Below are 9,198 nucleotides of genomic sequence, written 5' to 3'. Positions count from 1 at the left end.
CAGAGCTTGTGCCCAAGGTCTGCTCAGAACACTAACCCAGACAGACCAGAAGGAACCCAAGTCACTGGACTGGCAGAGTTCCTGTGTGCCTGGTCCCATTGGTCCCATTTACTCGCAGTGTTGGGACAGATGTTGGTTCCTGCTCACCTATGATCCTGGGTGTAAAGCATACATTTTTTCAACTGAAAAAAAAATCAGGCCAACTAAGGTGAAATCACACCTGGTTTTACATTAGGCACATTATATATTTTAATAATTTATTTCAGAACTGGATATGTACCAGAAGCTATTTACTTGCTACTTTACAAATTGTGTGATTTCATAATTTAGAAATTTCATTTTTATCATCCATATCTTTCCCAATATTAAATATATTGTGCTAAGTGGTCCCATGCACAATGCAGCATTGCTTTATAATATAATAGTTGCTTCATAATGGCCATCTTCTTAATTAACTGTTTTATATTAGACTACCATAGTTATTTTTAAGTATTTTAAGTTATTCCATTATTAAGTAGCTAAGAACTTTTTGTAATAGTCAGTGAAAACTTGTCCCGGTCTTCTGTGAATTTATTATGATTATCATGCCAGTTTCCTACTTTAATCATTTAATTATAATGTTAAAATTGTCATGTACTCTTATTGTCCCTCCAACTTCTTCAATATACTCTCTTCTCTATCCACCCATCTTGTTAAAATATATAGATTTTTATCTCAATAAACTCTTCTTAGAAAAGCTAAATTATCAAAGAAAATTTGAGAGGAATGTTCACATATTCCCTGCTTCCACATGGGCACAACCATTCATCCATAATATAGTCCACTTGGCTCCCTCCCCCTCTTGCCTCTTCTTCCTCCCCGCTGTGAGAACTAGATCTGTTGTTGCCCACTGCCTGACATCTGCAAGCTGCATGCATATGAGTTCCCACTTTGAGTTTTGCAATGATAGCAGCAGTGGCATCAAAATAGAGAGCTACTGCACCTTGGTATGATCACCCAGTATACTCAAGCTACTTGCAACTTGATCATCATGTAGTGCTTTAGATGTAAAGGCACCAGAATGCCTACAGAAAGTTCAGGGATTACTATTTCACTTCCCTATAGCTCTTTCCCCATGTAGTTCTTCCCTGGAACTCCTCGTGTTTATGAGGCTAGGCATCCTTGAAACTCTCAATGGCAGCATATGGCCTGGCAGGAGTTTCCCTATAGTGTTTCCCATCTCAAAAGCTCCAGGAAGCCTCTGAATAACAGCAATAGAAACCAAGCATCAACACCAGAAAATGAAGTACCCTGTGAAGAGAAAGAGCTGGAGTCAGATTCAGATGGTGAAGTAGCCTGTGACCTGAGCAATATGGAAATCACCTAGGAGCTCTGCCAGTACTTCACACAGACTGAGAGGCACAGCAAAGAGAGATGAGAACAGCAGCAACTGGACACAGAGCACCTAGATGACTATATGAAGGCAGATCATGGCCTATACTTCAACCACCATAGGTCAGTGGAGCCCCCATCAGAGAAGCTCTGCACCAAGCAGAGATGAAGAACTTGTATGGGGACAGTGTTCCCAAGAACCTGGCCATGGAGGCTGCTGTGCAGCTGAGCATTGACAAGCACTTTGAGTGAAGGCAGGTGAACACCTGTCATTCCCCTGAAGTTCCATGTCCTGACCAGTGGAAACCTAGGTAATATCTCACAGTTCCTAACCTTTCACTCTTCATATCTCCCAGACATTTTTCAAAGAAAGTGGCCTGTATACCAATATGGTAGATGTAGTCTTTGAACCACTTAAAATTGTCTCAGCTAGAGGTGTACTGTTGCCAACACAAGGAATGTTTCACTTGAACTAAATTGATAATTGTATGTATTATACTGACTCTCAGTTTTCTCTGTAACAATCCAGTCCATTGAAATTATTGTCTAGAGACCCTGCCTAGTGTCTTAGATTTTTAATTTCCTTCTTTAAACCTCCCTGATTGTCATAAAAGGTTTAAGCCACATGTCATTTATTCTTACTTTTTAAAACCAGTTTTAATGCAGTCCATGCTAGCTACAAACTCTTAAATCTTTCTGTGTCCTCCTCCCAAATGCTAGCTTACAAATTTGCACTCCCCACACTGGGCTTCTCTCCACATATTTTCTCTGGCTGTTATGGCTCTTTTGATCCCACTGAAAATGATGCAAATGTTTAGTAAAACAAGTAACATTTGTTACTCAGCTAGGTGTCAGCCTACATGCTCTATAAAAGACCTGAGAGTAAATTCTTTGAGCTATACAGGCTGTGTTGTCTATTATAACTGCTGTTTTCATAGCATAAAAACAGTCATAGATACTGAATAAACAAGTGAATGTGACTGTGTCAATAAAACTTTATTTGTTAAAACAAAACAAAACAAACAAACAAAACCAGAAACCAACCAAAAACAAAACCAATATAGTCCAACTGAATTGTATATTTCTTGCAATTAATGACTCTATTGGCTCATAGATATCATCTAAGCTAAGAATTCACATCAAAAAATCATTGTTGCTGTTGTACATCATATAAATTTGGACAAATGTAAACCTCCTGGCTTGAGGTCTGCCTCTCATAAACACACCTCTCTGCCTACCTCCTGCTATTTGCCACAACTAGCTCCTGGTTCCAGTTACATCGGAAGTCCCACCTCTACAAAGACCAAAAGAAGCCACTGATTGGGCTGGCATGCTGACGAACTTGTGGGAGGGATTTTACCTCACCTATTCTACCTGTTGGCTTGTAACAAAGATTCATTAAATTCAAGATGGCTGAGCGATCACAACTCCCGTCTAATATTTATAAAACTTTCCACGTGGACAGGTATAATTTTGGCCACCCTATTTTCTCCCGACTCCTTATTCCAGAAAACTCTCTCCTATCATTGCCTTTCCTTCTAACTCCATTTCCCAGGTAACCCTTTCTTTAACATTGACCCTGGTTGCCAACAGACAAATAGATCATAAGGAAAATAACATCATACTGTGTACTTTCACTGTCCTGAAACTGGTAAAGTTCTACTTATTACATATCCTTTCCTGCATCAACTCTTTAACCATTCATTTCTTCCTTAGTATCAGTTACATCTATACTTGTTTATTTTATAGATTGTCACATAGTTGAAAGTCACACATTGTAGAGCCTTTTCTTTCTTTTTTTATGTTCCTTTTCTTTTGATAGGTTCATAACTTATTTAACTGCTGAGTAATGTTAAGAGACAGATAATTGCCTTTTCCAAAATAATCTCTTCTTCCTTCTAATGCTATTTATTATATTATATTTGACATGGCCTCATCTCTTTTGGAATTTTGAAATCTAAATTCACAGTATACCTTTGTGGTTTTCTGTTTTAGTGTAAAAAGATTTTCTGTGTCTCTCCTTTATGTGTATGGGGTATGTGTTTACATTTGTCATATATATGTGCTTACCAATATGTACTGCTCATTGCCCAGGTGTAATGCAGATTCCCTTGTCTATTACTTCTGGTCTTCTTCATTCTTTTATATACAGCCACATTTCTCTCTTTCCCTTCTTTCCTTTATGATGAGAAGAAATCACTATAGGATTTTTGTTGTGCACGTTTGTTAGTAAAAGTTGTTTGTAGTGATTAATATTAATAAATGATTTTTTTGGCCATTAGTTTTGAAAACATTTCCACTGAAAATAAAATTTTAGGATAGCTTTAATTTCTTTCAGGATTTTAAAGTTAGTATTCTGCTTTGTTGTTCAACTTTACATTTTCCAACAAAAATATTTTCTCATCTATGTTTCTACCTATATACATTGCCTTGTTTTTCTGGTCACATTAATTAATTTTTTTCCTATTACTGAAATGGGTACTTTTTTCATCTCCTTTATGCATTGGGTTTTTAATCTTTATAAATATCTTCAGCATGCCCCATATAGCTTCTTGTTGGGCAGTATCTCTGAGTGAATATTAAATATTGCTTAAAATTGTCATGCATGTTAGTTATTCTTCTCATCATTTTAAAAATGATTATTTTGTGCTTTATTTTATTTTACTTTGTCTTACTTACTAGCAATCAAACCATATTTTTAATCTATTATTATGTTATTTATTTTACCTCTAGAAACTTAAAGTCTTTCAGTACCCTAGAGGATTCTGCTGAATACTTTGAACATGTAAGGTGAAATTAACTTGTAGTTTTAACAAATTATTGCCAAAAGTATAATTTTAATAACTTTTTGATTAGGTCCCATTTCATTATATGTTATACATACAGACAACATTTTATGTTTTGTAAAGACATACCCATAATAGAAGGTTAGACATTTGCAGTTGAGAACTAGTACATAATGGAAATTAATTAAAAATTAATGGTGATATTACTAGAAAAAATAGACAAATTGCCACACATAAAGAATTTAATTCCATTTCTTGAGATGTGAAGGTCATATTTGCATAAGAAAATTGAGTTGAAGTTTTTAAAATTTAATGAGTATGAAAAAAATTTCTGAAACTACCACGTGCCAAATTTATGAGAAAATGAAAAGATTCTGCAATTCCTGACAGTAAAAAGAAAGTATAGAAATGTTCTGAATTGACATTTGTTTACTAAATCTCAGCACCATTTTAAATGTTTAGAAAAATGTATACATATGCTAATCATATTTAAAAGTCAGATGATTACACAGAATTGTGGTTCTCATCTTAATTTTATCATTTGTTAGATATTTGCAGGATGAACAGGCTTATGAGTCCATCCTTGGCTACATGGCAGGTTTACTTTGTGTGTGCGTGGGGAGGTTAAGTATAACTTATAAGAAAAGACTAAGTAAAGGTGTTATATATCTCTATCCATATATGCATCAGTTATGTGTGAGAAAAGGCTAATGTTACTCAGATGAAACAAATTTTCAACTCCATTTAACTTCCTATTCACCCCTTCAAACTCCATATACACTATAAAAAATAAAGAGAAAACTTACCCCCCAAAGCATACTTATAATAAAATATCCCAGCATACTCTGAATTATAAAGTATTTTTGTTCATGGAAATAAGCAATTTTTCAGTGTCAGATAAAAGTTCATTCCTCAAAAAAGTGTACAAAAAATGTCATTTTGTAGAAATTTTAAATATTTGTAGTTAAAGAGAATTATAATTCTGTACCATCACATTTTCTTAAAGGCACTCACAGTATAACTTAGTTTACAGATTTAAGGATGAATGCTGCTTAGAACAATAATCTCTAGGGTAAGTACAAGATGAAGACTTGGAAAATGTCAGTATAAAGTTTTATACAAAATTAAAACTGTAGGAAAATAATGCATCTTTCCATGACTATTGATCATTTGAAACTCATGAAGACAAAAGTAAAAGACAAAAATGATTTTTTTTTTAATTTCATGATTTTACTTTGATTTATTTTTTCAGAAACAGTTGTTTTACTATCTGAAAATTGTTCCAGGCTCAATAAGAATTATTTCTCATTTCTATAGACATAGCAATTTGAAATTGAATTCTAATATTCTGTCTTAGATCATTCATTTTATCAATGTTTCTATTAAGTATGAGTTTCTGATCCTTGGTATTTATATAACTGAGATATTATAAATTGCTAAGATTTTTTTCTTCCTGAATTAGCATACATAAAAATATATTTTTCTCTTTTTGAACTTTATTGCTATTTAGCTGTACGTGTTGAATTATATTATTTTGGGGCTTTTTTGCTGTGTTGAATATTATAAAATTAACAGATATTGTTATTTTCTAAGCAACTGATTCCCATTTGTTGTCTAGTTTTCAGTGATTTCCATATATATATATATATATACTTAATATATATATTAAATTAGATTCTTGTGTAATTTCAATAATTTATCTAATAGTGTCAAATGGAAAGAAAGGCAATTCAGTCTTCTTTTTATTCAATACAGAATAACTATAATTTTATTGGTCCTTTGAAACACAAAAAAGGGAATTGGCAAATTTAGAATCTGACCAACAGTTTGAGAAGAATGGGAAAGTTACTACTTGTTAAACAAAATATTTATCAAATTTATATCTTTAATAATGCTATTTTAAATCATATTGACTTAATATTTAAATTAAACTGTTTGTATATGGTTCTAAACAAATATTTAAGGTCTCCCTTTTTTATTTGTTAACATTATAAGGGTAAGCTCTATAAACTTCATTACAGTTAGAAAAGAAAAAGAAAAAAGAAAAATGAAAACAGTTACCAGTGCCAAGAGTTTTTAAGGAAATAAAGGGTGATTTGTACTGTTGAGAGAAAGGGAAACCATTCTTTTAAATGATAAAATTATCTTTTTTTGTAAAAGTAGCTAAGACTAAAAGGCATAATAACAGTTGACATCTCTAATTGTGGATGTTATTCAAATTCAATTCTTCTAATCCTGAAGAAACTACAGTTTCCCCTGATGCTGGTAAAAAGTGAATGCTAGTAATGATTCTCATCACTTGAAGTTGTGAATGTCTTCAATAAAATTCCCATGGTTAAGGGACAATTAACAATGGGAGCAGTCAAGAGGAAAACAGCACATAATCCTATTTAAAAGAAAATAAAGGTTTAAATAGCTGAGATGAAATATTTAGCTATCTTTTAGGAAAAGAATAATGTGTCTGGGTGTCTGAGATCTTATTTCTATAGTTCTAGTTAACAAACTGAGAATGTGTTCTTTGAACAAATATTTTCTTAGCCTCAATTATGCTAGCTCCATTTTTTAAAAACACTATAAAAAGATCATTGGGAATGGCACTACTTAGAAATATGATTTTTGGTATGTGATTTTTGTTAATTGTTCACCTTATAACTTTTAGTACTTTCTCAATAGAAATTTTTTGAGGTGGTAATTTAACACTGATTTCAAATAAAATGAGATTTGCTTAGGCATGTTTGACACAGAAAATAATCACCTATTCATTCCAACTATCCCATTCAGCAGTTCTTATTCACTGGCAAATTTAGAAATAATTGCTTACTACCTAAGCAGTTCATAAATTTGCATTAATTTTCTGAACAAACTAAGAAAATGAAGTATATTTCCTTTGAAATGCATTTAAATGTGTCAGAATTAGTAGGAAACATGGTCTTTGCTACATAATATGGGGTCTGTTCCCTTGGTAAAAGATTTTGCTTTAAAATTCATCAAGGGTGAAAACACCTTCCCTTTCCTTGGTAAAATGGTTTGCTTTAAAATTCATTAATGGTGAAACTATCTTTAAAATTTTGAACAGAAACTTGTGATAAATTGTTTTTGAAGCTTAAAATAATACCACTAAAATTGTGAGTTAGGTGATAAATATGCAGGAGAAACTATATTATTACAAGGTTACATGAGTCATTTTTTTCAGATTATAAACAAAAGAATTATAATTAATAGGAGTTGTCATCTTCAGAAACAGCAAAAGCAAGAAATATAATATAAAATTGTAGAAGTTACTAGAAAATGTCCAAAAAATTATATCAAAAACAAAAACATGTGATTTTCTTTTTGTACACTTTCATATTTCACTGCTTTTCTTTCTTTTATTTATAGAAATTCAAGTGGAAATTTGGAATAATATTATTCACCTTTTTCTTTAAATTGAAATAGATATACTGAAGAAAATCTCTATTTTGGAACTTTATTACATTTTGATTTTTATAGTTTACTGAATGCAAAATATATTAACTATTTAGTATATAATTAACATAAATTAATTAATATAAATCTCTAGAGAAAATGCCCCTGGTCTAATATAGCACATACCTATTTTATACATCACTGCGCAGAACATCTATAAATGGTCTGAGTGTTTGCATAGTGCTTTTGGGCTCATTCCCATTATCTCTGAGCTATAGTTACTTTTCAAGTGCTCTGTTAATCATTCTATGCTCTTATATATTCTGGGTGGAAATCTAAATGTTATCACAAAGTCAGAAAAAAAACCCACTAATGAAATTAAGTAAAAGAAATAAAATGTGCTTTTGTCAAGGTGGGCCCTTAAGCTAAACTTTGGAATGGGATATACATGGCTTATTCAGTAGAAAAGCTTTTTAATTAGTCTAACTTCATATTTTATCCTGTAAATTGCAAAACCAATCAAAACAGTCCATCAAGGAAGTTTTCAGAAAGTTGTGTTCTGATGAGTTACTTATAATTTACTTTTCATGTTTTTAAGATGCCTTTTAAGTGCATCAGCCCCACTTCATCCCCAAAGGCACAGCAATTTCCAAAGACATTAGTGATGGTGTCATGACAGAGCAAGGGATACAAATATTTTGACTATCCCTGTGTATTGATTCATAGACTGTATTGATTTAATTGCTTTAATGGGCAATTACGTCCAATTCAGTACCCCAAATATTATTGATTTGAATATTGTCTCTTGAAACAAAGATAATCTTTTTGTTTGTTTGTTTGTTTACTTGCTTGTTTTGTTTTTTGAGACAGGGTTTCTCTGTATAGCCCTGGCTGTCCTGGAATTCACCCTATAGACCAGGCTGGCCTAGAACTCAGAAATCTGCCTGCCTCTGTTTCCCAAGTACTGGGATTAAAGGCGTGCGCCACCACTGTCTTCCCAGCCATAATCTTTTTTTGAGTCTTCAAACTTAATTTATGGATTCTATGTAAGTGACACTAGATCAGCACTGCCATCAACTGAACAGCAACAGGCCATGGCAGTTCTGTCATTTTAAACTGACAGTTGGGAGTGATTGATTCACTAGAGAACAGCTTATTATTTATAGTGCTATCTCTTACTGAAATGACTTTATTCTGAACTGAGTGCTTTTCATCTACATCTAAGCAGTATCCAATTATAGACTCCTGTTGAATTGAAAAGTAATCTCTTTTTTTTTGTATCCCTTAATTTTATGGCTTTCATTTTCTCTGTCACCCTGCAGGGATGTGTCCCTTTGTGTATGTGATATCCTATCTAGACTGTCCCATTGGGAAGTACTGCTAGTAGAGGACCATCTCTTGACTCTATTCTACTCCTATTCTAGAAAATAAAAGTAATGATTTGAGTACCTATGATTGTTTGAGGAAGATATTTATCACCGACCCATGAAAAATAGTAAAATAAGACTACATACATAAATCCATAAATTTGGTTCATTTCACAAAAAAAAAGGTTTAAAAGGAAACTTCTGGCCGGGTGGTGGTGGCGCACGCTTTTAATCCCAGCACTTGGGAGGCAGAGGCAGGCGGATTTCTG

General features: G+C 32.9%; 1 protein-coding gene and 1 pseudogene across 3 annotated transcripts in view; one reads left to right on the top strand and one right to left on the bottom strand.

Annotated features, from left to right (window-relative positions):
* Pcdh11x (protocadherin 11 X-linked) overlaps positions 1-9,198 on the bottom strand; it is a 518,505-nt gene that overhangs the window by 408,940 nt on the left and 100,367 nt on the right. The gene's annotated exons all lie outside the window — the stretch shown is intronic.
* LOC116090840 lies at positions 943-1,780 on the top strand (annotated as a pseudogene).

This window comes from Mastomys coucha, chromosome X, assembly GCF_008632895.1.
Source record: "Mastomys coucha isolate ucsf_1 chromosome X, UCSF_Mcou_1, whole genome shotgun sequence".
Taxonomy (NCBI): Eukaryota; Metazoa; Chordata; class Mammalia; order Rodentia; family Muridae; genus Mastomys; species Mastomys coucha.
This window is presented reverse-complemented; position numbering and strand designations above follow the sequence as displayed.